The sequence below is a fragment of the Podarcis liolepis genome, assembly GCF_965112155.1.
Source record: "Podarcis liolepis genome assembly, chromosome: 8".
Lineage (NCBI taxonomy): Eukaryota > Metazoa > Chordata > Lepidosauria > Squamata > Lacertidae > Podarcis > Podarcis liolepis.
The window spans coordinates 30,766,325-30,794,143 of record NC_139560.1 but is presented as its reverse complement, the minus strand read 5'-3'; the positions used below and the strand labels follow the sequence as shown (position 1 = coordinate 30,794,143).

Genomic DNA, 27,819 nt, shown 5'->3' with positions numbered 1-27,819 from the left:
ACCTAATATATCAGCTGTAGCCAGGGCTTTCTTTCAGCTGGAACTCAGTTCCAGCACCTTTCAGGTAGGTTCCAGCACTTCTTAGGTGGGCGCCATTGCCATTCTCAGAGAACGAGGGAGGGGTTCATAGTGAGTTCCACTACCTCTTTTTCTAGGAAAATAGCATTGGCTGTAGCAGTTAAGGTTTGTACTCCCTTCCTCAGGTAGCTATCACTGCCTATAAGTATATTCTTGTACAGGGTCCTTCTGTTTTGGTTTACACAGACAGGCACACCTTCCCGGTCTCTAATGGCACATGCCCTGGCAGCACATGAGCTTGTCTAAAAGTGGTGTGGGGGGGGGCAACAGAAAATGTAGGCATGCAAGTGATCCACACACCTCTTTCTTCCTTGAAGTTCAATGTCTGAATGGAGTCATCCATGCATTTCATTCAGTGGAAGGCAGAATCAATGAAAGCAATTTATATGAAAAGGCTGACAGCACTTACGGGTGATGAATAGCAACGTGAAGTGGTAGTGAAAATGTTAAGGGATGCATATCCTTAAAATATGTGTGTAGCTCAGCACTATAGAGAACAGTTAATTAACAAGTGGCCTAAGACATTCAGGACTTTGCATGCTAAAACTATATCCTTGATTGGACCCAGTAAGCTCTGGCTGCTGCATTTTGTACTAGCTGCAGTCTCAGGACCATTTTCAAGGCCAGCTCCATGTTGAGCCAACCTGTAGTCATAGAATCATAGAACTGTAGAGTTGGAAATGATCCCAAAGGTCATCTAGCCCAACCCCCTGCAATGCAATCATCTAGATGGGAGGTCACTAGTGTTTGAATCACTGGGGACAAGCCGTAATAGTCCAGGAATGGCCACAGCTGGCAAACCAGCCATAGCTAGGAATATCTATTACCCACCACTGAGGTCATGTTAGCTTCTAGTGGCAGTCAAGTTGAGGAATACACCCAGACTATATATCTGATGCTTTAACCAGGAACTAATACCAGACTGTTGAAATGTCAGGTAAAAATATTAGGCGGTAGTATATTTTTAAGAGGAAGAAAACCGCTGCTCTGCTGCAGTCGGCTGCTGAAGTACTCAGTGTTGACATGGTAGGGCACACAACTGCACACGTCTGCCACAAGAGTTTCAGGGCTTAGAATCTGAGTGATTGGGTGTTACAAAACTGAATCCATACTTCCACCTTTCTAGACCTTTGGTACATCAGGCAATCTCTTGCGACTGATACTGTGACCATTACTACTGTTGAATCGTACAGCACAATCCTATATTACCTGGAAGTAAGCTTCATTGAACTCAATAAGACTTACTTCAAAGTAGACATGAATAGGATTTACACTGCTAGTCCTTGCCAACAGCCATTGCAGCCGACTTGCTGTAAGCATTAGAAGATAGAGAGTTCCTTCAGATGTATCCCACCTCAAGAGATGGCAAAAATTAAGCTGACGGCAGAGAAAAAAAGTAATCGAAGTGCAGTTTTTGAACTCTATGAAAATGGTAGCAGCAGAAAGGCTGTGAGAAATCAGATATACAGCATCTGAAGCAGTTGCAAATGAAGAATGTGTGGTTTCAAGCTTCACTTTCTGGTATAAAAAATTGAAGAGCTTCTGCTTCTCCTTTTGCTTGTGGGATCAGTGCTCACAGGCAGCTTCCCTTCCTGTTCCACTTTTCAGAGCATCCTCCAGCAGCAAAAGCTGCAGCTCAAGTAATGCTCATCCAATCCTAGCCTATCACGGCAGTAGTGAGTTGAAATGCTGTCTTCTCAGGGCTTTGGGCTGAGATTCTACCAGTCAGTTACTAGCCAGCTATGGCCGCCTTCGTTTGTTTAACGTGGCCAAGGACATGAAAGTGCACATGGATATATATATATTTTTAAGCACAGCTTCTTGTTGCTTTCACTATCTGCTCTCCTTCTCTCCCATTTTGATTGAACAGGCTCTTGAATCACAGCTGCAGGATTTCACAAAGGAAATTAAAAAACCCTTTTCTGGCAGGAAAAGGCTTCACTTTGTTCTACTGACATGGTAAAAATACGAAGTTCTAAATATAGAGCAGGTTATGCTGCTCTTAAAAATCTAGCATATTGTTCACAGTAGCAGAAGATTATTATACTGTATCAGACTGTTTGTTAGGACAGCGTAATCTGTTCTACCCTGACTGCCAGCAGCTCCTTGGGAGAGATTTTCTAGATCTTCTTCTCTGGGATACTTTTAACTGAAGATACCAGGGACCTTCCGAATGCAAAGTATATAGTATCCTCTACTGAGCTCTGTCCCTTCTCAGTAGCTCATAGTTTAGTATCTTCAGGGTTCTCAAACCCCATCAGGTGAAACTGGCTTAAGACTGAGATGAATATTAGTGATGATTAAGAGCTCCCAACAAGGGAAGAACTTGGATGCATCATGGGCTGAACTACTCCTTTGCCTCAGAGGTCCTCAGTGGAAGCAGTTGCCTGGCAACTGCCAACCAGCAAAGACCTGACCCGTTTATGGACTGAGCTTCATGGTTCACCTGCTCAGTCAGTTTTCTCAAAGATCCACACCAATGAAGGCCAAGAAAAGGTCATCTGAACAAACTGGGCACCATGGTTCTCCCCACCCCTCATTAGATCTGCTAACCTTTTGAACTATTTGATATTTGGGAGCCTCTCAGGGCTATAAAGTCCGAGGGGGAGAAAGAGAAGGGGGTAGGGATTACGGCAAACTTTGTTATAAATGCAATAGGCGATCAATAGAGAGAAAGCCATTGAGCGTTCTCTGCAGATGGTTCTGATGAAACATAATCTGTGTGAAGAGGCTGCATTTTTGTTTAGAAGTGCCAGCTGAATCACCATAGAAACGCACGAGGCAATGACCTTGAAGATTACAGTGCTAAAATTTCTCAAGTGAGCAAGGTGTCAGGCCTCAATACTTGCTTGGAAACTCCAGCTATGGTTGTGGGTACAGTGGAAGAAGAAGAAGAAGAGTTTGGGATTTGATATCCCGCCTTTCACTCCCTTTAAGGAGTCTCAAAGCGGCTAACATTCTCCTTTCCCTTCCTCCCCCACAACAAACACTCTGTGAGGTGAGAGACTTCAGAGAAGTGTGACTGGCCCAAGGTCACCCAGCAGCTGCATGTGGAGGAGTGGAGACGCGAACCCGGTTCACCAGATTACGAGACTACCGCTCTTAACCACTACACCATGCTGGTACCATGGGTTAAGTACTTAATTTGTCCCGGAGGTCTGTCCTTAACCTGAACTGTTCTTAACCCGAAGCACCACTTTAGCTAATGGGGCCTCCTGCTGCCGCCACACCACTGGAGCACAATTTCTGTTCTCACCCTGAAGCAAAGTTCTTAACCCGAGGGAGTATTTCTGGGTTAGCAGAGTCTGTAACCTGAAGCGCATGTAACCCGAGGTACCACTGTATTCTGTAGGAGTATTCTGTATTCTGTAGGAAAAGGCTCTCTGAACATGCTGCAAACCATTGGGTGCAGTTCAATGTCACACTCTTCCAATTGTTCTCTCCGTGAAAGTATTGCAGCTTGCCAGAAAGAATGATACCCCTCTCCTCACCCCACGTGTGGTTCTGAGCGTTCTCCTGACCTACCCACCTGCTGGGAGCCAATTCCAGGGGGTCAGGGGCACATGGGGGAGCAGAAGGGAGGAAACCCTACTGTGCAAGTCCTTGAGCATGGCTTCTGCTGGTAAGGCTAGTTAGGTGAACCCTGCCCACTGTCATCCTATTACCAACCTCCTATGTGCCTGGCATTGGAAAACATCTAGCCATTGTAAGCTAGGGATGGGGGACATTTTTCAGCCCATTTCTTTATGGGTAACCTTCTGAGGGTCACATACTGACAATGTGTGGGGAGAGGTGGAAAGAGTAATATTGGTTGTGACTCTTACTTTGTATGGTAAATTATATTGTAGCCATGCAAAAATCACCTCTCCACCCCGATGAGGGGAGTTATCACAATCTGAGGATGCTTCAAGCCAGACAAAAATATTGCGTCCAGGAGGCATCTGCATAAGAGTCCTTGAAGAACTCAAAAGTGAAATTGTTGAGCTTACATACAAAAAAGTTTAATACATCCCTAAGACCAGCCTTCATATGCCAGTGCAACATTATTTTTTAAGGGGGATCCAGGGAAATTACAGGCCAATTAGCTTAACACGAATTGATAGAAATAATTAATAAAGGCAGACATAACATGGATTTAAATGAACAAGCTTTACTGGAGGAATCAACATGGCTTCTGCAAAGGTTAAGTCCTGTCCCACTCAGCGTCAAAAAGTATGGAAATGGGGTTATCTGGGCTTGGACTTTTAAAGAGATTTGGAATACACACAAAAACATACAAAAGGTTAATGTGTAAACTTAGCCGTCAGGGGATCAGAGCATTGGTCCTTTACAGAATAGTAACTGGTTAAAGAACAGGGAGCATAAAGTACCGTATTTTTTGCACCATAACACTCACCTTTTTCCTCCCAAAAAGTAAGGGGAAATGTCTGTGCGTGTTATGGAGGGAATGCCTACGGGTGGCATGCCTATGGATTTTCCTCCTCTAAAAACTATGTGCGTGTTATGGCCGGGTGCGTGTTATAGAGCGAAAAATACGGTAGGTGCAAGTGGGTGGATCCTACAATGGAGGAATGTAAGAAGTGCCCCCCTAAAATTTGGGGGGATTGGTGTGTCCCCCCCCCCCATTCACAAAAAGTCTTAAGAGAACCTTGAGAGGCCAGTTTGATGGTGACACCAAATTATTCAGGACAAGCACCCAAAAGGATTGTTCCAAACTGGGCAAATGTGCAAGAAAATGGTAAGTGCAGTTTCATGTATTTGTGGAATTATGCACATTGGAGCAAAATAACATGTTTAAACCCTAAATTCGCAAATACACCGATAGGCTCTGAGCTGCCCATGACTGAACTGAAAAGTGATTTTGGGGTTGTGATGAACAGCTGAATGAAAATACAGTGGTACCTTAATTCTTTCCGGAGGTCCGTACATAACCTGAAACTGTTCTTAACCTGAAGCACCACTTTAGCTAATGGGGCCTCCTGCTGCTGCTGCACCGCCGGAGCATGATTTCTGTTCTCATCCTGAAGCAAAGTTCTTAACCTGAAGCACTATTTCTGGATTAGCGTAGTCTGTAACCTGAAGTGTATGTAACCCGAGGTACCACTGTACCAACTCTTTTGGTGGGAGTGGTGAAAAATGAAAATTCAGCGCAAAGGGCCAAAAATAAGGCTACCAATAGCATAGTGCCTTCATGCAAATTACGAGTGAGATGAAGGTTACTCACGCTTAAAGCAGACCCACTGAAATTAATGGGACTAGCTCCAAGGTTCACAGTTTTGCTCTCAGCATGACTAAGCCTGGCTCTAACAAAACAGAAATGAGAAAGATCGAACAGATTTTTGCTAAAACGCTGCGGAAACCTTATTGCAAACAGTTGGGACTGCAGCAGTTATCTACAGCAACCACGCCAGAGGCCTACGTAGCCTTTCCTCGAAAACGCTCTGCAGGGAGCAATCGCTTTTTCCCAAGCACTCTTGCTTCTTGCTCAGCCTGCGAACGAGGCTCAGGGATCACAAGCTCTGCATTCCACAGCTACTCCGGTTTGCAACTCGCAGGTGCAAATGGATGGATACCGGTTAAAGCGCACAGATCATCAGCTTCTCTCCCGCCCCCTCGTAAACAGATCCTCGGGGGAGCCCGGAGAGAAGTTAAGAGGGGAGGGGAGATTTTCGCGGAGCAGCCCATCGAGCAGCCAAAGCCGGGGTGAAGTCTGAGGGAGGGAAGGCAGGGAATCTCCTTTGGCACGTCAAGCCTCGCCGGTTTCCCGGAGATGGAAGCTTTTAGCAATGAGAGGCGCGAAGCTTCCCCACGCCCTCATTTATCCATCCCTGCCTCATTCATCTATCGCGGTGGTGGGGGGGTTGCCTTTCCACCCACCCCCAGTAAGAGCTGAATGCGGTGATCCGGAGTGGGGGAGGGAGGAAGAGGAGGAGCACGATGACTTCATGCAGCCGGAGCGCCGTGAATTTGGGATCAGCAGCTGCAGCTGCACGTTGGGGAGGCAATGACAGCGGGAGCTCCGCCCGGGCGTTTGTCCAAAGCACCCCCGGCGTAATCTTTTTCCAAAATAATAAAGACACCCCCCTCCTTTGCAAATAAACCACCACCCGCAACAACCTGCAGGGGGCGGAGAGTTGCCCAAAAGCTGAGAAGGTTCAGCCGCAGTGCGAGGGGGAAAGAGGAGACGATGCGCTGAATCGGCCGTCGGGGAGGTGAGTAGATGTGTAAGATACAAACACACCCTTTTCGCCGCCGCCGTCGCTGCCACTTCAGCAAAGGGAGGCGCAACACGTGCGGAACCGACGGTGTGGGCGAGAGAGCCTCGCTTGCTGGGCCGAGCGCCCCGTGGTGAGGGCTGGAGAAGCTGCTGCGGAGAGATCGGGGATGCTCCTTTGCTGGCATCCGAGCGGGGCTCCCCCCCGTCCCACGCCCGCCTCTCCGCTGCTGTCGAGTGACAGCGGGGGCCCTAAGCTGCTGAGAATTGGGGTCGGAGGGGGGACTTTGACTTGGAAGGGTTGCCCGGCCCTCTGGTTTCGGGGTTCCCCCTCCCTCCTCTCCTTGTGTCTTCCAAGCAGGCTTGCGCGCAGAGCGAGCCGCCTCCTCGAGGGGCAGCGCTTGTTTTCTCGCCTTCCTAAAAATAGCCCGGAGTGTTTAGAAGGAGGGATGGTGGCTGGGGACGGGAGGGGGGGGGCGCTGCCTCTCTCCTGCCTCTCCTCGAACCAGGACCGGCGTGACGGCGGCTCCTTTGCTTCCTCTTCTCCTCCCCAGGACCTGCGTAAAGAAGGGGCACCCGTTGGGGTTTGTGGCGCTCCGGCGGGATGGAATAAACGACGGACCTACGCGCCAGTGTGGTGGACTGCTAAGGGATGACGCCTAAAGTATGGGACATGTGACAGCTCTACTTCAGTTTACTTAAAGGTAGGCCAAAATATTATGGCAGGGGTGGGGGGGGGGGTCAGGCTGGTTGGAGGGGCGGGGTGTGTGTGGTCATTTACTGCTCCTGGGTCCTGGACACTCCTGGTTCTCCCCACACAGCCCCGGGGCTTATTGGGAGCTGCTCTTAAAGGGTGCTACCATGTGTCTTCCCACCCCCAAACACAAGCAGCCATTTTAATTTTATGCACATACAGTTACACAGCTGGTAGTTGAGAAATGTCAGTAACAACAGTGAGGCCTGTGGAGAACTAGTTAGTGATGTGTCAGGATACGAACCAGTTCTTGTATCAGAGTCCAAAAAGAGAAGCAATCTAATCTTGAGCCTGTTTTGGATCATAACCCAAAATACATGCTTTCTGTCCTTTGTGCTACTAACCCTCTTCTGTGTGAGTGTTCATTTTTTAAAAAGTGGCTTAAAGGATTAGGTTCTCTGAAGGATGACATTTGCTACGTAACACCTATATGGACCCTTGATTTGAATCTCTCTTCTTCAACCACAGGGAAGGTGTCAGGCAGCAGCCCCCATATTTGTTGTTGGATGCCTTCAGTGTTTCAAGCATTTGGCTGAATAAAAACCCACAAACGGGTGGGTTGCGTAGTAATCTATCATTTCCCTCCAGTAATGGAAAATCCTTCCTGCCTGAAATGTGGGTTTTGTGCCAGAATGTGCAATGTGTTATGCCAATAGTCTGCTGAATGCCATGGAAGCATCGTTTATGTTTGCTGGAAGCGAATTAATAGTGGGCATTTTGTTCTTTTTAGCAAATGCGGAAAAGAAGGAAGTGCTTGCTGTGGGCCTTTCCAAGTTCTACCCCCCCACATGCTACTAATTTAAGTGATAAATATAGGTTAAAATCAACACTACCGCTTGTTCAAGAGAGAGACTGCCAGCCAAGTCATCTATCTTGTTTGATTAAAATTAGGAATGATGTGTATCAAAGTGGTTTCTGCCTACAGAAATGGGCTCAAAGTGTCCCATCCTCTCCTGTTTAGCATGGCACACCTGGACTTTTGAAGGTTTCTGTATATAGCAGCATAGATGACCTGTTAGAAGACCCGCATATATTATCGCTATAGGTTGGCATCTTTTGTTTTCCTTGGTGTACATTCCATCTTCTGAGCAACTGAGAAACTGTTTTAAAATAGAATCTATGCTCGACAGGTGTGAATCTTGGTTAAGAGCCTAATTGTCCACAGTTCTTGGCTATGTACTGCTTCTCAACTACCAGAATGATCTCAGTATTTAAATAATCTCCCCCCCCCAGTAGATATTTTCACAGAGGGTTACATTTATGAAGCAGATGAGAAGAACACACAATGCATTAAAAAGATAGTTGTGGCTCATTTAGTAATCGGTTTACTAAACCACTGATGACTACTAAAAATCTAGGGGGGGGGGTCAATATTTAGAATTCTCCATTATTTTCTGATGAGGCTGTTATGGTTGTAGCTGCTGTGTGACATGCAGAAATCACTAGAGCCTCATCAGGAGGTCACTTTCCCAGAATAAGGTAACATCATTTCAGCTTCCTAGATAATTTGGGAATATCTTGGTCTTGTGACAGAGGTACACTTTAAGCTTCACAATTTCTGGAAGGAGATTTAAAAATGTATCCCTTTCAGACTTTTCTGGTAATTGACATACCCTTTTATTATGCAGAAGGGACATGGGTGGCACTGTGGGTTAAACCACTGTGCTGCTTAGGCTTGCTGATTGGAAGGTCTGCGGTTCGAGGCCCCACAACGGGGTGAGCTCCTGTTGTTCGGTCCCAGCTCCTGCCAGCCTAGCAGTTCGAAAGCACGCAGTGCAAGTAGATAAATAGGTACCGCTCTGGTGGAAAGGTAAACGGTGTTTGTGTGTGCTGCTCTGGTTTTGGTGTTGGTGTTCCATTGCGCCAGAAGCGGCTTAGTCATTCTGGCCACATGACCAAGAAAAACTGTCTATGAAAGCGGACAAACGGCGGCTCCCTCAGCCTGTAAAGCAAGATGAGCACTGCAACCCCAGAGTCATTAACTACTAGACTTAATTGTGAGGGATCCCTTTACCTTTTATTATGCATGTGCCCCATTCTAGCTCCAAGCACTTTGGAAGTATCTTGATTGTTGAAGGCTGGTTTAGGGAAACTGGCCTTTGAGATGTTGCCGGACTCTCAGATGCCACCAGCACCAGCCAACACGGCCACTGGTGAGGGTTTGTGCAAGTTATAACTCTCTAGCATTTCTGATCCCTGATTTAAGGACACGCTTTAAGGCCCTGTTTTGAGGAAGGTCCTTCATTCACATTTTTCAAATGATTGCAGTGCCTTAGACCACAAATGTGTGTGTTTTAAGAAACTTTGGACTCTAAACTCATTGCAACTCATTCTAGAATTTTCAATATCCAGTTAGTCAGTGATGTCAAATGCAGTGAAGAATAAGCCAATATAAAAATTAAGAGGATAGGCCTACAAAATAGGTATCCATTGCTAAAGCACAGAAGAACTCTGCATTCAACACACATGTGCTTTATGCAGGGGCTCCACTCCCATTTCATCCATAGCCTTCTCCTGAAGATATTCCGCAAGGTTTAGAATCAGAGTTTTCCTGCTCCTAGAAGGGCTAACTTCCCATGTTAATGAGCTCCATCTGCCCCTCATTTCCCTCTACAGCACATGCAGAAACTGCCTGCTTGACCATTGGACCTACTATTGGTCTCATCCGCTCAATCCACCAGAGCCTGTCTTCTCATGCAGGGGATGTCCTTAACTCACCGAGATAGACCCATCAACCACCCTAACCTGGTTCAGTCAGCCAGTCAAAGCTGTCTTGGTAGTACTATTTATTTCCCCAGCAGTGGGCAGGGCAAATGGCATGTGTCAGGGGAAGCCATGATCTGCAGGATTCCCCCCTACATCATGGCCTTGAAGAAGATCCAAAACTATATCCATCCTGGGGCTGTAATATTAATTTTTCGTCCATTTGGAGTGGGGGCAGGAAGGGAAAGAAAAAGTTGCCCTCAGCTGGTCTAAAGGTAAAGGGACCACTGACCGTTAAGTCCAGTTGTGAACGACTCTGGGGTTCCAGCACTCATCTTGCTTTACTGGCCGAGGGAACCGGCGTTTGTCCGCAGACAGCTTCCGGGTCATGTCGCCAGCATGACTAAGCTGCTTCTGGCGAACCAGAGCAGCGCGTGGAAATGCCGTTTACCTTCCTGACGCAACGGTACCTATTTATCTACTTGCACTTTGACGTGCTTTCGAACTGCTAGGTTGGCAGGAGCTGGGACCGAACAACGGGAGCTCACCCCGTTGCGGGGATTCGAACCGCCAACCTTCTGATCGGCAAGCCCTAGGCTCTGTGGTTTAGACCACAGCACCATCTGCGTCCCCATTCAGCTGGTCTACAGCTAGCCAAAAATAGTCTTGCTAGAGTAGGAGATGGACTGGAACAACCTATGGGAGGTCCTTTCTGTTCTTCCTCTTCTGTGGTAGGATACCTCAGCTGTTTTAGCAGCAGTCTGTGGTGGTTTTGCTGCTGTCTTTAAGCAAGGCTTGTCCTGATTTTAGTTCTGCATGAAATAATTATTTACCGCAGCCACCTTTAGGTTGGTATCTTGCATTGTGCTCATGGAGCTTCAGCTTAGCAATAGCCTTGACCATCAGTGGTGTTTTCTGCACCATCGTTCCTTCTGTATCACTGTTTGGGCAACTGGCCTTGTTAGTCTATTTCTTCAGCTTGCTGGGTTCTGGAATGAGCAGAACAGGAAAACTGCTGTACTTTCAGTAGCTGTGCGGAAAAGGATTTTGGCTGGTGTAATCTGGCATTGTCAAGCAGTTTTTGACAGGGTGCTTAGACTTCCACCTCCTGAAATCCATTCTTCTATGAACTGTTAGAAGTAAGCATTCCTGATGATCCATTGCAGCTGATTCAATCCTACTGGTTCGGCATTGCAAGCTTGAGAATGCCTACAAAGTTGCCATTGGGGCTGTTGTGCCCTTAAGTGGCATGGCAGCCAGAACTGGGAATGAGACATGCCAGCAAAAGCTGCATCTGTTGGATTTGCTGCCTGTTCTGCAGCTATTACAGAAGCACCACCAGACAAAAAAGCAGCAACGTTAGCAGTAAGTTCTTCATTGTGGTCTGTCTTGAGAGAGCAAATGTTGCTGTGGCTTTTATGGCAAGCTGTTCGTTGGTAGAGCTGATACCAACATGAAATGGTTTATCTCCATCTGTTGTCTGCCTTTCAACATGGAAACTAATTTATTGGGCAGAGTGGCCAAGATTCATATGAAAGTTGAGGAGGAATCCACTGAGGCCTTTGCTGTGCTTACCCATAAACTGTATTGATTGGTTGTAAAGGAGGGTGAAGGTACACCTCAGAATAGTTAAGCTACACACGTTTGCCTAGGAATTGACATGTAGGGGGTATATAGCTTTTAATGGCATAACCACTTGAGAGGAAAGTTAACTGGCTTTTGCCTTCCCCACCCATCCCAATTCAGGGTGAAATTCTTCTGCCTTAGAATACTGCTTCCATGGCTGCATTTTATTTTTTTTTAAAAAAGGAAAAGCTAAAACTGTGTGATTTATGTAGCTTAGCCCCAAAGAAATGGGTCTCTCTAAAGACATGAGCTGAAAGGAAGAATTGGGGAGAGTGGGGTGCTGATTTAATTCTGTTCTCATAAAAATGCTCCCACAACCTGACATGCCTCAGAGGGTAGAGTTGTCTTTTGGAAGCAGATGTTAGCGTGGGAGGCAATTACAGCCGATATGGAGAAGCTACTTCACACAGTGAGGAGGAGAAAAATATAGAGGTGTTTGTGGGAGGACAAAGAGGCAAAGTCATCTTGCATCGAAAGAAAGAGGCATTAATTAGTGCGGGAAGATAGCAACGTAAGTCTTCAGCTACCCTTGCATGCCTGCCTATGTTAAATGTTAAAGCTGTTCCAGACAGAGGCTGTACCCTTTTGTTTTCTTCTTCCCTGTGCTGTAATGCATTTATTGTCCATTTACCCGTTACCCACCTTCCCTCCATTTAGGCAAATGGGACTTGGTGGAAAGCTTTTCCTCACCCTGCCCCATTTTTGTGGGGCCAGGGAGAGAAGGTTAGAGCAGGGAAGTACATTTGGTGCACTCCATTGTGACCTGACTGCTCCCACCAAGATGTGAGTGTGCCCAGCTAAAAAGAACACCAGGCTAAGGTACCTGCTTAGTGCTCGTGAATTGGAAGACGTGAACCATGAATTGCAAGTGAGCTTTGAGTGGTTGTCCTGCAAGTCTCTGCATCAATATACATGACATAGTGCAGGATCCTGATTTCTTTTCCTTTCTCTCCAGTGCTTTATCTTTCTATGGAAAACGTTCTGTTTCCTAAGTTCATATTGGAAATGATGAATGGATGCCAATTGCCAATAATATTAAGTGAGCTTAGTAGTTTCAGTGTTTTAAGCTTTGGTTATTAAATGCAAGTAAAATAGACATGCTAAATTAGGTAACAGTCTAGGGTACCAGAATTCATTTTGATTTAAACTGAAAAATTTCCACTGCAAATTCCCCTGTAATATACCAGGAAAAGACTCCCAATTTAAAATATATCTATCTACCTACTGTATATATGATGCTGATATGTATGTGTATAAGCGCTGAGGTTATGTCACATTGGTAGTGAAAGAAAGCAAGGAGTGTATCAAACTCTTTTTCATATATTTCTTGCATATCATGTTGCTGAACTTACAACTACAGAGACTTTGGAAAGATGGAGTTTCTCCAGCCATAGCTGCTGACTCCCTATGCATATCATAGGAATATCTTGAAAGGACTTCACAAATCTTTGTGCAGTGTTTTGAGGGCTGCAGATTTTTAGGTGCCTTGCACCTGAAACTATTGTTCTAACTTCTATAATTCAGCATCTAGTTCTAAGAGTCCCATATTTGGGGAGCTGAAACATACAGTACTTGGCTCCCAATAGTACATGCTTGTTGTAAACATGATCCTTGTGATACTCTGCTCAAAACAGCCTTGATTTAATGAACCTAAGTACAAGTTATTGACTTAGCTCTGCTGAATATTATCCACTTGTTAATCTATGATGCTTGTTTTAAAAGGAATCTAAAATAGCAGAGGTCTGTATTGATCCGTTTTTGTCATCTTTCCCCCTCCCTCAATTCACAGTTGTCCTTGTACTAACCTTGAACATAACAGTGAGTTTTAAAACATACATTGCAGTTTCAGATTGATGATTTAAGCCATCCATCTCCTCATTTTGTATGGCTAAATAGAATGGGTGATTGAATAATACTTCCTTCTCTTTCCCTCCCCACTACCATGCTGTTCGCATATTCTGCATATTTAATTTTATTTTCTGCTGAGCAAAACACATTGCTGCAATACTCTTCCTTTTTTCTTTTTGTTGTGTAGGATGGCGTAAGTAGGTGCTGATGTTGACACAGCATTTTGTGCAGTCAAAGAGCTGTTTGTGCTTGCTAGAGAAAAGAAAGTAATGTTTCACAACAATGGAGATGAGAAGGGGCCTGTACTGGATATCACTTAATGAGGATTCTCGCCTAACCAAGGCATGTCTACTCTAAAGTAAGCCCCCAGTTCAGCTTGCTTCTGAGTAGACATGAATAGGGTTGTACTGTTCAGTTACATTTTTGTGAATGCAAGTTTGGAACCACCTAGGGTAAAAAAAGGAGGAGTGAATTTGTCACTAATGGTGATTCTCATGCATTCTGCTCATTGGAAGTACAAGATTGTATTCAATAGTGATAGAGGAGAGAGCAAGGGGTTTCAGATTGATAAACACAGAATCAATATGGTTTTACATTAACAGCAGGCTTTTTCCCCTCTAAAGATAGGTGATTGGATCAGATCTAACTGCAGAAGCCCTTAGCAACCTTAGTTCCAGGTGTTCAGTGATTGGTTATGGTTCCTGTGGAATTTTTGGAATTCACTGCTGTCAAGATATGCCAGTTATCTCTAGTTTAGAAGACTTTAAAAGAGGATTACAAATTCACAAAGAATAAGTATTGTCAATGGCTGCCAGTCATGATGATTTTATGAGTCATCCCTGTTTGGAAGCAACATGTCTCTGAGAATCAATTGCTGAGGTGTGTCAGAGGGAGTGGGCTATTGTCTTGATGCCCCACTTACGGACTTCCCAGAGGAATCTGGCTGGCCACAGTGGGAGATGGGATATAAAAACTAAACAGACCATTGAGCACATCCAGCAGAGTTCATCCTATGTTCTCTTGCTGGGGGTCTTTCCTAGAGATGTGGAGATCCAGGGGGAAAAAACTGGAAAAATGGTAGGAAATTGGTTTCTCTCCCCACCCCCCAACTTTTCCAGTTTTTTTTCTGGGCCTTCCTATCACTAGTTATGCCACATCAATTTTTTTTTTTTTTAAAAAAGTTCACACCTAAAATGAATATGACAAAGTTACAGAAAATAAACTGAGCACTCATCCAAGAGCAGAGGCTGTGGCTGACTATTGGATATAGGCCTGCTGCGGCGTAGTATGTGAAATGGTCCTTGGTGCCAAGGTATCATCATGTAGAACACCAGCCGTTGGCAGACTTGAAGGTTGCAGGTTCTAATTCATTTTTTAGAACAGAGCTCCAGATTCAAAATAGTCACTTGGGGTGGGTGGAGCAAGATTCAAACGGGGGGGGGGGTCAGTGGGTGGAGCTAAGTATCCATGGCACTCCATGAGCTGGGTGGACAGACTGCAGGTTTGGAAGATCTGCTTTGTTTTTTACTAGAACTCGGAGTCTTACCAACCAGAACCAAACAGTGGTTCAGATGGGAAGCTAGGAACTAAGGAACCAGATGTCTCTGGGTTTAGCCTCTGTCCAGGAGTTTGTGATCAGTACCAGCACCAAGCACATAATTCCTGCCACACAAAAATCTACTTACAGTTTTCGGGTGGGCAAGCTCTGTGTGTGTTGGCTTCTGTTTGTTAGAAATTTGAGAGTCAGAAATCCTTGTTGATCATCTGCAAACGACTTGGAGACCTATTGGTAGACCCCAGTCTACCATCGTCCCACCCTTGCCATGAGTCGTAGCTGTAGCTGAGTAACTGAAACTCAGGGATTTTAATTGGCTAATTAAGAGGGAGGGCCCTTTTAGTTGTTGCTATTGATCAGAAAATCTTTCTAATCTACTGCAGATTACCCAGCAGAAAACCCTGGTTTTTTTCCAGCCCTGCTGTACACTACTAGCCTAAAAAAATTGCAGCATTATCTCCAACATGTATTGCAGATTGTGCCCTGAGATTTACTGCATGTTCAGCCCAGGAAAGTTCAGTCTCAAATTAAACTCTCTGATAGTCAAGGGAAGGCTCTGATTAATCTCTAGCAATTCAAAAGACTATATTCAAATAGGTGAGATTTTAAAGAGAGTCTTATTTTATATGGGGACTTTGTATTGTTCTGGAGCTTTGCATCATGAGTGGTATGCTTAAATTGAGACCAGAGTGCATAGGAGGCAAAACTGGGTTTGGATATTAAGTACACACTTGTGGTTAGATGTGGATTTTGTTTGGGTTGGAAGCCCTCTGGTTGTATCCAAGCAACTCGGCTGGAGCTGAAGGGCTTGTTGCGTAGGAAAGAGCAAAAATCTATTCTGTGCTGCTCCAGAGGTCAGGACTATATGCCAAGGGCTCAAGGTACAGGATGGTAGATTTCAGTTGAACATCTAGGGGAAATGTCTTTAACGGTAGGAGGAGTTTGACAATGAAGACAGTTGCCTAGCAGGAGATGATATTCCCTCTCTCACTAGCAATATCCAGACAGAGGCTTCACAGACATCTAATGGGATGCCCTTGCGCTGGATTTCCTACATTGAACAGGAGGCTGAATTAGATGGTTCGCAAGTCTTCCCCCCACACTGCCCTTAGAGCTTGCAGCTAATATTACGTGGCCAACATTATCCTGATTTTTAATAATGGTCACAACTCTTCATTTCTACTAGAGTGGTTCCATTTCAGAAAGCTATGTGACTTTTATTAGATTCTGCTCCTTGTTTACAGTACAGCTGTTCTCTTTGAACACAAAGAATATGTGAAAATAATTATGTATGTCTATATATTATTGCTGAGTATCTTTGAAATGCATCCAAATTGGATAGAAGATAGGAAATATAAGACATTTGCAAAATATTGACACTTGAAGGGGAAAAAATTGTTGGCTACACTATAATACTTGTAAAATCAATCCTGATGCTCAGGTCTATGGTGCTGTTGGAAAAAGCGGAAAATAAAGGGCAAAGTCTCCCTCCTCTGAGCCCTCAGCCCCCAGTGGAACCAACCATAAGTGTGATTAGTTGAGAAACTGCTGCCAGCAGCGTTCCTACTGGTTGTGATTAGGATAAAAGTTAAAGGTACCCCTGCCCTTACGGGCCAGTCGTGTCCGACTCTAGGGTTCTGCGCTCATCTCACTTAAGAGGCCGGGAGCCAGCGCTGTCCGAAGACACTTCCGGGTCACGTGGCCAGCGTGACGAAGCTGCTCTGGCGAGCCAGCACCAGCGCAGAACAACACGGAAACGCCGTTTACCTTCCCGCTATAAAGCGGTACCTATTTATCTACTTGCACTTAGGGGTGCTTTCGAACTGCTAGGTGGGCAGGAGCTGGGACCTAAAGACGGGAGCTCACCCCGCCGCGGGGATTCGAACCGCCGACCATACGATCGGCAAGTCCTAGGCACTGAGGTTTTACCCACAGCGCCACCCGCGTCCCGCGTGATAAGGATAGGTCGTTGTAATAGCACCATACATGGGTCAACTGAACCCAAAGCTGCTTGTTAACTTTGTCACTCCAGTGTTCACTGGCTGGGATTAAGATTACGCTGATGTTAGATTAATAATTTTTTAATGCCATGATGCGTGACCAAAACATTATTTAGGATTTTCTCTAAATTAAATAGCATTGAAGCTGTGTTCAACACCTGACATTAACCTATTGCAGGGGCCACCAGCCTTTTCGGACCAGTGGGCACATTTCAGATTTTGAGAACATTGTAGGTACCAGTCACATACAAAAAAGCTGTCATTTGGAGCATGCCACAGGGCTACCTCAGGGGGTGGGGCATAGCATGACACGGAATTACAGACAATACAGTCATTGCTGCTTCTCTCCCCACCCTACCCCCCAGAACAACCTCATGCTTACCGTAGGAAGTCAGTGATGTCCTGCTGGTCCTGACTGTGCAGATATAACTGCTAAAGGCAGTGCCAACCCTAAACCCAAAGCCTAGGAGACATTCCTAAGCCTGTTTGCAAATTTAGCACTCTGCCTTTGCTGTTTGGAGATGGGATTCTCTAACATTCACCTGCACTTACGTATTAGTATTACGTATTGGTATTTGTGGAAATTAGCTTCTAGGGAGTACTTGATCTCTGACAAACCCACGACAGGAAAGATGCATCCTGGTTGCTAGGGGAAAAGGAAGGGCAAGCTATGGGTAGTCCAATGGTTACTGGAAAATAAGAGAAGCAGGAGAAGTGCACTAAAGGAAAGGGGGAAATACAAACTGTTAAGGACTCCAGGGATTCCTATTGCCTGGTTTCCAAGCAACTCGGTCGTCAGTGACAGCTCTGACTTCACTCATTGGCTAAAAACACTGAAAGGCATGAGCAGTCGGGCTGCATCATTTCACAGAAATTGCTTAGGAGGGTACCTGCACATTTTGCTTCCTAACGTTATTTCTAGGAGGGCTAGGGACTTGCATATATATATATATATATATATATATATATATATATATATACACACACACATATACATATACATATGTATATATATATATATACATATATATATATATATATATATATATATATATATATATATATATATGTTTTCGTAGATTTTCACGGGTACAGGAATGCAGGTTTTGGTGTCCTCGGGTGTCTTCCCGTGTAAAAGTTGGGGTGTCTAGGCGACGTTTCGACGAGGTCTCACTCGTCATCTTCAGGCTGGTGCTTTCGGCTTCTTGTTACTTCTTGTTCTGTTCCAGTAACAAGAAGCCGAAAGCACCAGCCTGAAGATGACGAGTGAGACCTCGTCGAAACGTCGCCTAGACACCCCAACTTTTACACGGGAAGACACCCGAGGACACCAAAACCTGCATATATATATATATATATATACACACACACACACACACACACAGTATATAAAACAACGAAAGCTCAGAGTCTGGACCTGTGCCTGGGAGCACCAATGAAAGACTTGGGCGTCAAGTTGGTAACTCCAGCCTATAATGAAAAAGCTGCCTTGATGACATTTGTTATGGTTGCATGATGCAACATGACATTGCATTCTCCTGGTTTGTAAACGTTCAAAATTTATTGATTCCTCAGTCAAGCATCTTTTGCTGTGATGCCTTGTTGTTCTCTTTTTGGTGCCTCCTAAAAGTGCTCTTGTTTAGGCTAGCCTACCCAGACATGTGAGGGTGCGGGTGGCGCTGTGGTCTAAACCACTGAGCCTCTTGGGCTTGCTGATCGGAAGGTTGGCGTTTCAAATCCCTGCGACGGGGTGAGCTCCCATTGTTTGGTGCCTGCTCCTGCCAACTTAGGAGTTCGAAAGCACGTCAAAGTGCAAGTAGATGACTAGGTACCACTCCGGCAGGAAGGTAAATGGCTTTTCCGTGCACTTCTCTGGTTTCTCCAGAAGTGGCTTAGTCATGCTGGCCACATGACCCGGAAAACTGTCTGCAGACAAACGCTGGCTCGCTCGGCCAGTAAAGCGAGATGAATGCCGCAACCCCAGGGTCGTTTGCAACTGGACTTAACTGTCAGGGGTCCTTTACTTTTACCCAGATATGTAAAGTTGACATATATTTTAATCTGCAGTTTTAGCACATGGTTTTAACTTACGCTGTATTGTAGTGATACTGTCGTCCAGAGTTTTCCCTCTCTGTCACTGGAGGTTGTTTCTATCGTCCCTTCCAAGGTTTTTAAAGCTCTTGAGATTCCTAAGGTTGCAGTTCTCTGCACAGTGGAGGATATTTATTTCCTGTCATGGTTTTGTAAAGATGCAATCCACTAAAGCTTCAAGAGCTAATTTTAATTTATCTAGACTGGTTGTCTCTCTAGGGGGAGCTTCGTGCAGAAGGAAATGCTGAATATGATTGACTTGCGTGCATACGGTTTCCACTGCTACTGCTGCTATGAGTATTGCTGAGGGTGGGATGGAAGAGTTCTATTGAGGCTGTCATGTTTATCGATGGCCTGTCTGCAATTCCACTTAAATAACTTAAGTCTAGTCGTGCTAAAATAAATGACAGGCAGACTATACCCCAAGTTTTCAGTTGTTTGTGATGACCATGTCTGATTACTGAACGAACTCCTCTGGTTGAGCAGGAATAATTCTCTGACTTTGCACACTTAACACTTGATCCAATAATGTTATAGACATTCTAATTAGACAAACCGCTCTTGGTAGACGATGAAATGTGTCAATATTAGTTGTCACCGTGTCAATTCTATTCATAGAGAAGATTTATGGTTCATCTTATTCCACAGTAATATCAGTCACCAGCTTTTGTCGCTTGTAACACCCTTTTCTTCTAGGAGTAATAAGCTTCAAATCCTGGAAAGGAGCAAACCCTAGTTAGTGTTTACCTGTGATTGACTTTGGTGTGGTCATTCCAAATAGCCATGGGTGAGTCAAGCTGAAGCGGACAGAGAAGAGGGAATGTGATCCTTCAAGCCTTGTCTCCTGCTCCTCTGGTGTAGCATCTGTACAAGCCAATAGAAGTGGAGGTCAGAGGCAGGAAAGGGACCCTTGGGAATACTAAGAACACAAGAAGAGCCTGATGGAGCATCTAGTCCAGCATCCTGTTCTCACAGTGGCCAACCAGATGACTAAAGCGAAGCCCACAAAGCAGGACCAGAGTGCAACAGCACTTTGCCCACTTGTGATTCCTAGCAACTGATACTCAGCTGATGAATCTCTTAAAGCCATCCAAATTGGTGGTCATCACCACTTCTTGGGGCAGCAAATTCCTTTAACTAAGCACTGTTGAATCCTCCTCTCAAAATGGCTGCTTAGTGGAAAGGTTGGCTCTGATAACCCAAATACAAATATAACCCATTTGTATATGATAAGGAATTTGTACACATCTTCCTGTTTCATGACTGTATATGCCGTTAAGTAGCTGTACACTACAGTCATACCTTGGGTTGCGAACGCTGCAGGTTGCGCGTTTTCAGGTTGCAGACTGCACCAAACCCAGAAGTACCGGAAGGGGTTACTTCCGGGTTTTGGTGCTCGTGCATGCGCAGAAGCACAAAATGACATCATGCGCGTTACACGCAGCACTGCAGGTTGCAAACGCTGTGGGTTGCGAACGTACCTCCCACACGGATCACGTTCGCAACCCAAGGTATGACTGTATTGCCGAAACATGGTTCTACCAAAGCCACGCTGCTGTTTTCTCGGTAAGGCTTGTTCTTCTATATTCTACCGCATAACAAGTATGCAATGAAATGCTTCAAATGAGAAATCTGTCTTTTCTTTTTGGTAATGGGGAGTTTCCCCTCACCCCTTTCCGGCCTTGTGTGGTGCACTTGCTAGATGAGAGTGGATGAGGGAAAGCTTGGCAAACAGAAAATAGAGTGACACTCATTAAATCATAGAAGAATTAGAGCATGTAGAAATTTCAGTCTCTCTTTGGAAGAAAAAGTGGGTTGAGAGTATGCATGGAAAAAAGACTGAATGAACAACAAGCTTCGGCTCAGAATTTTAAGTAACCTCCCTTTGTAATAGTTTCTACAGGCGAGCTCTAGTGCTGGAAGTGCTTGGATGGTCAAACAGAATAACAGTAGAAAATTCCAACAAGAATATAGTGCTCTCGTATTCTGCCTCATGCTTCACAGTGACCCGTCAAAGGAATATGTTGTTCATTGTTGATAACTGTTGTCAGTGTGGGCATGTAGGTAGGATGTGAGAGCAACACGAATTACATGGGGAGGGGCAGTGTTATATTATTCTCAAGACATGCTTCATTACAAAGCTACATGGCATGATCAAGGGCGTGAATTATGCAGTATCATAATGTGTTAATGTTAAGCAATGCAGTAGCAAGAGGGCATGGAAGAGCTGCTGGTGACAAATGCAAGAAATGAGCTGGCAATGTCAGGACTGGCAGGCACAATGGATGGGGCCGATGGGGCGCATTTGGCTTGAATGGTCACAAATGCAGGTTCAATTATTTGAAGGGAGAATGGGCGACCTACTCACTGTTAGGCAACACTGTATTTAGAAATACTTTAGCTGAAGATAAACTGCAATCATTTGTCTTCCACTCTTCGTATTGTAGGCACTTATTTTATGTCACATCATTTTGTTTTTATCTTGGAAGATCCCAGAGCCTTTACAAATGTTTCAGCTTTGGCACTTCCATTTCTGAGATGAAAGGCAATTTAGCACTAAGTTGAAACAAGCAACGATCAGGTTTCTGCAGATTGCCATTTGTTCTGATTTATTACTAAAGAGAGTGTTTCCTGGGGGAAAGCGGGGAAAGGCAAAACTGCTTGGACCCATAGTCTAGAAAGCACGGGGCAAGCAGAAGACCGCTGAGACTCATCTTTCTAGGCAAAGGGCAAGTGGAAGTGTGTGTGAAAAAAATTCAATTTAGGTGTAGGGAGGGAGACAGTATTTCCCGCATGTCATAAGTATGTCCTCCCTCAGTCCTAAGTGACATAGGGGAGTAAGATTCATTTGCATTGTTTTCTAATTTCCATATTGTTTTTTAGTTAGGTCTGTGGCCCTCATAACTCATTTGAACTCTGCCTATATTGGAGAGAACATCAACCCTTTGGTCACAATCCCTTTTTTTGAAAGTTCCCTATTTTAAAGATAATACTGTTCTGGAAACATTTCCTCTGGGCAATGAATTCCTATTTGTTCACCTATAGTGCTTCAGAGGCATTATAGTGGTATGACCACTTTATTCTTGTGAGTCTTCTGGTGTACCTGACTAAATTCAAACCATGATGATGCTCGCAAAGGGAAAGACACATATTTAATCTTATGTCCAATCTGGCCTAAATGCCACATTTATCTATAGCTCTCCTTTTGGAGCAAATTGTTCCTTCCTGCAATCCCACTTAAAGGCTGTTAACTAGCCTGTTTGTGCAGCACCAAAAAATGTGTTGCCATTTCATTTGATCAGAAAGGCAAATCTTCTTCCCAAGCAGATCAGTTTAATGGCAGAGTTGTATAGTGTATATGTCATAAAGGATAAAAATAGTGCTGCCATGCAAGTAGTTTTTGATTTCACATTTAGCAGCAGTATAAAAGTATGACCAGGCCCAATATTTAGTCTCGGCTGCTCTCTCCTCGATATTTGTTGCATGTAAGGTCATCCCAGCAGGTTTATCTAGCTTCTCATTTGAGGGTCCGATTTCTGCTTTTTCAGTCTTTTTTGAGAGAGGGCAGTAAACCAGAAACTAAAAATAATATGGATATTAGAGTTTTTGCTGTTGGAACCTGTTCCAATGTACTGTATTGTGTAACCCTTGAGTCAGCATTCGGGACCGGGTTCGGTATCTAGAGAATATTCTAATATTACATTCTGGGACTCCAGTTTGGATGTCTATGAGTAGCAGCCTTCCCACAATACACACCCACTCATTAGCCATGTGCAAGTAGTGTTGTTTATTCAGCTAACAACAGTGGATCACCAAGAGATCAACAATATAGGTCGCAGCACTCATGGCAAGAGAGAACTTCAGCAGGTGGCATTGGGATTCATTGACAGCTCTAATCATCTCCTAGGTGGATTTCAGCAATAGTATTTTCAGCCTGTAGTGATCCAGCCAGTAACTCCTTGAATCCTCTAACTGATGCAATCTTCAAGGGACCAGTTCATCAGTCATCTTCACAGGAAATACAAGCTGGGTATGGGGGAGCAGGCAGCCAACCCTTCTGCACAGTGCTGGTCTTTAAGACAGCATAGCTTCCTCCCAGAAACAAATAGTGTGTAGGGCTTGGATCTATGCAAGTCTCCAGCTGTTAAACTCAAGATTTGTTTTTCCTTTGGCTACATTCCATATGCCAACTTCCCTACAGCCTGTGTTTGTGTTTTTAGAAGACCTTGTTCACCACAAGTGATCTTTAAAGTAGAGTGATAAGTACTGGCAACTTGAGATGCCCAAGTCTAGCTAGTATGGACTTCCCTAGCCTTTTTCTTTTTTCTATTGCCATCGTCCATTTTTAATGATGTGTCAATGGAATTTCACTCGGATGCAGGGAGATTTTATTTGATTGAAATGTTAGTTTTATTTGTGTTAATTCAGTAAGAAATATTGATCAGTTTCTAGCTGATGCTACATTCTCTATGCTGTGAAAGCACACACCGTTACTACATTGAAGCCAAGCAGATCTGGTTCTCTTCAGGCCCCAAATGGGAGGCCAGCTGAGCACAGCAGCCTGAGTCCATTGTGTAAGAAACCTGGGTATAAATGTAATAAATGGTGGTTTGGATCCTAAGTAGACACTGCAGACAGAAGGACTTCCATTCATGGATGGGATTCAGATCCAGTGGAGGTTCACATTAGGGAGAGGCCGTTTCTGCCAATCCTTCCACTGTCTTCCAGTGCTGTTCTAGATGGGGCCATACCTTCCAGAGCAGATTGTCAGGAGTAAAAGGGAAGGGGGAATAGGTGAAAATTCCCTCTCCCTCTCTTTTGCCAGTAGAAATATCCCAAGAGCAGAACCGTATTCAGGGGAAGGTTGTGCAAAGGTTGAGAAAGCAACCAGCCTTTACTTTAGGGCATACTGGCAAAGCAGGACTTTCTCTCTGTCCTCTCCCCACCATGTGCCCCTGCACCCTTCTCAGATCTGCCCCAGAGGGTCTGGAGAATCCCTGGCAAAGCATACAAGGGGAGGGGAGATCATTTTGTTGGGCTTGAAGAAACGCTTGCACTGGTGGAACAATCCGCTTAGCGGTACATTGAACACAACCCAATGTAATTCCATTAAACGTTGGCCTTTAGTTTTTACAGGAAAGCAGGTATAATATATATATATTATTATTATATATATACACACATACAGAAACATTCCCACATCATGCTGTTCATGTGATGTTGAACTCATGTAGAGCTTAATGTATATCTTTCGGCTTGAATGGTACCCAGTTGTACAAATGCCAATTAATTCAGCAGTTGGATTTGCTGCCCTTTAAAAAGTTACATCTACGTGGGCTTGTTTGTGTCACCCTTTTCCTTTTCTGAATGGGAGCCACTTCAAACAAAGCTGCTCTTCAAATAGTTCTGGAGTGAGGAAGTAGCATGTGTGCCAAGCAAGGTCCCATTCAGCTGTCAGTATCTTTCTTGCAATAGAAAAGCTTTTATGATGGGCGTGTGTGTGTGTGTTTTCGCTTCTCCTTTCCTTTTGGTGCAAGACAGAAACGATATACTCCATGAGTAAATTAATATATGAAATGTACTCTAGAAGTAAATGTGTAAAATATAATGCACATGTAAATTAATATGTGGAATACAGTTAATATTGCTCATAATTCACCCTAATGGTTGATTACTCTTTGCGGACTGATTTTTATACATGTTTACTCAAGAGAGTCTGTGTGTTTCAGTGGTTAGAAAGTTCGACTTGGACCTTGCACATCAGGGTTCAAATCTCCACTCAGCCATGAAGCTCACTTGGTGACCTTGGATCAGTCAGTCTCTCACCTTACCCTACCTTTCAGGGTTGTTGTGAGGATAAAATGGGGTGAGGGGAGAACCACGTAAGCCATCTCGAGCTACTTAGATGAAAGGTGAGATAGAAATGTAATGATAAAGTGGGGGGAAAGGTCACACTGATTTCAGTGGGGCTCTCAGCCAAGATTTGCACCATCTTGTTTGCTTGCAGCTAAATGGTGTTATATGTGCATGAGATATGAATCAATAGGCCTGCTTTGGTAGTTCCTGTGAATACTACAGAGAATGTTCCTGGATATAATTGTGCTTAATCACACACTTGACCACACAGCGCTGTGAGAGCTCAGCAGTGTTTGCTGTTGGAAACATTCAAGTGAAGAGAAAGAATTGATTTTCCTGCAGCTTTTGAATGCTGTGGCCCTGCCATACATTTTTCAGTAGGCTAATGAAGAAACACAGAAAGGAGTGTAGTTGAGCTGCCTCGGACCACCGGTCCATCTGGCTCAGTATTGGCTAGAACTGACTAGAAATAGCCTTTCAAAGGTTAAGACATGGGCAACTCATAATCCTTCCTACAGATGCTGCAGATTGAACCTGGAGACTTTTGCATGCAAATCATGTACTCTGCCACTCAGCTACAGCCCCTTTCTGCATCACTGCAGTGTGGCACAACAGAAGGGACAGGTGTCTCAGTATATCAAGGCAAATGTTACAAAGTGAGTTCAGTTGCATTGGAGGTGTAGCTCTGGCAGGCAGCCATGATTACGAAGTGCCAATCACTTGCGGCAGTGCATGGACGTATTTGGGTTGCAAATGAAGCAGTCCCTAACTATCCTTACTGGGCACATTCTAACGTCTATATAAGAACTGCCAGATCCTCTTATAGATGTAGCAAACAATCTCCTTCAGTGCTTCATGCACCTGATCAAAGTGGAAGTGCAGAAGGGGGTCTAGCAGCATTTCAGATCCCCCTAAAGCGAGAACCTTTTAAAGTGTATAAACAGACTTGCCTTATTTGAATGGAACCCTGCCCACCTACAATCTCCCGGTAGCTCAATGATAAGTGAGTTCTGAAAGTAGATTAGCATGGTGGGCTTTCTTGGCTTTGTCCCAAACACAACCAGACAGTGAGGATGAATGACTGGATTTTCAGTTCTTTATTGGCAAAGCATTTGGTTCATCAGCTCCTAACGTACAAGAATACAACAACACTGTCCTGCTAACTAGCTGCCTAGGCACCTGCAACTATGCTGGCAGCTTCTGTTTGGATGGTAGATGTTTCTACACCCACCATGCCTTTTAATCCAAGCAAGCAAGGGCCATTTCAGCCAGGCAACAGCCTGCAAGGAGTGTATGGAGCAGGTCTGATGTGGCCTGAAGGGGTGGCATCCTTGGGGCCAGATAGAGAGGGCTACATTTGGCTCTTGAGAATGAGGTTCTCCATCCCTGGTGTAGACCATATGGAGCTTAGGTGGACCAGTGGTCTGATTCATCAGGCAGCTTCCTATGTTCTCATGCTGCCCAATACTCAGTACTTCCAGATGAGTGGTATGTGCATTACAATACTAATAACTTCCATGTGGTCCACAATGCTGTCAGGAGCATGCTTCTTCCCGAGAGGCACTGATCTTTTACTCTTAGCTTCTAAATGGGAAGATACAGTCAGTCATCAGTCTTGGCAGCCAAAGTCCAGGGCTGGAGGAAGGGAAGAAAAGGCCTGCCTTGGCATGCTTGCCAGAGCTCCAACAGCTGCCCATACACTGTGCTATTCTTTCCATCTAGCAGAAGTTCCATCTTCACTGCCAGGACTTAGAAAGTAGCTCAATACAGGGACCTTTTTGACAGCAACCAAAAAAAGCAAAAGAGCCCGATGTAGCAGATGGGCAGGAATACAATATCTAGCATCAGCAGCAGGTTGTGAAGACATTGGCTGTTAATTTGCAACACCATGTTGTATCTGCATTATTTATTTTGAGCCCCTGACAGTGGAAGGCTAAAAATGTTCTGCGCATATGAAATCGGTTTCAGGTTGATCTGTTGCGGAGTGGCATAGAGGCCAATTTACTTCTGTGGGTATATCGGGCAACAAGATAAAATACCCGGGGGGAGGGGGGCACTTCTGACAAGTAGTTAGTCATATGTGAGCATGAAATAAACTCTGCATGGAAGTGTCATTAGAGAAGCTGATTTGCTTCATTTTTGCCATGCTGAAATTATCCCAGAGAAAAAGATGTATTCTGACTTTGTACTCCATGCCCATGCTTAGAAATATTACCTAAATAGTACAGACACGTACTGATTTTAATATTCCCTTTGCGCCATGGAAATTTGAGCTAGGTGCCTCTTAATAGAGCATTGTATCCATCCTCACAAAGCTATAGGAAGGAACTGGTCAGCAGTGTGGGGGAATTCCTGGTGATTCCATGTACCTTCCCTCATCGGCTCTGGAGCAGATTTAGGAGTATGTGGGAGGAAGGGGAATAAACAGAAATTTCCTCCCTCCCCTGTTCTGTTGGCAGATTCCTTCCGTCAGGGGACAGAAAACATGGGATACCACTCATAATTCCCAAGATTCTTGGGATGTTGCAATAGTTAAGCTGTTATAAATTCTATATATAAGTTCGCAGTATGTTGAGTCACTTGCTGGAAGATAGGATGACATAATTAGGGTAAGACCAGCTGCCTTCAGTTTTTGCCTGTGTTTTTCAACTGGTACACATATATTTTCAGATGGACACCATCTGTGTCCATCACTGTGGTGGGAACTTTAATGATCCGTGTAGTAATGAAGCAGTAAACTTATTTCTGCTGGAAACGGACCTAAAAAGGCTGATGAAATAATAATTGTCTTAACTAGGCTGTGTAGTTGCATAACAGCAGAAGCCGAGAGGCTTAGACTTTACCCTAGCTGGTGGGGAAAAAACAAAACAAAATCCCACTGTCTTCAGTTATAATAGAATGCCCAGGATACAGGTGTGTAGATAAGTGACAAGCAAGCTGTTTGTTCTAAAGACAAATGTTCAAGTGAGGAATAATACATATTCTTTATGTATTTCTTCTATCTGTACACACAGAATAAGAAGACAGGAAGCTGTCTTATGCTGAGTTGGACCATTTGTCCATCTAGCTCTGACTGGCAGCTATTCTCTCTTTT

The 27,819-nt window shown here is 44.6% G+C and overlaps 2 protein-coding genes across 2 annotated transcripts in view; both read left to right on the top strand.

Annotated features, from left to right (window-relative positions):
* LOC310713380 (uncharacterized protein) overlaps positions 1-27,819 on the top strand; it is a 174,180-nt gene that overhangs the window by 98,092 nt on the left and 48,269 nt on the right. The window lies entirely within an intron of this gene.
* The window catches only part of PKIA (cAMP-dependent protein kinase inhibitor alpha), a 39,118-nt gene continuing 17,343 nt past the window's right edge, over positions 6,045-27,819 (top strand). The window contains exons 1-2 of the mRNA XM_083517509.1: positions 6,045-6,290; positions 6,847-6,996. The gene's annotated coding sequence lies outside the window, so the exon portion shown is untranslated. The remainder of the gene's footprint in view (positions 6,291-6,846; positions 6,997-27,819) is intronic.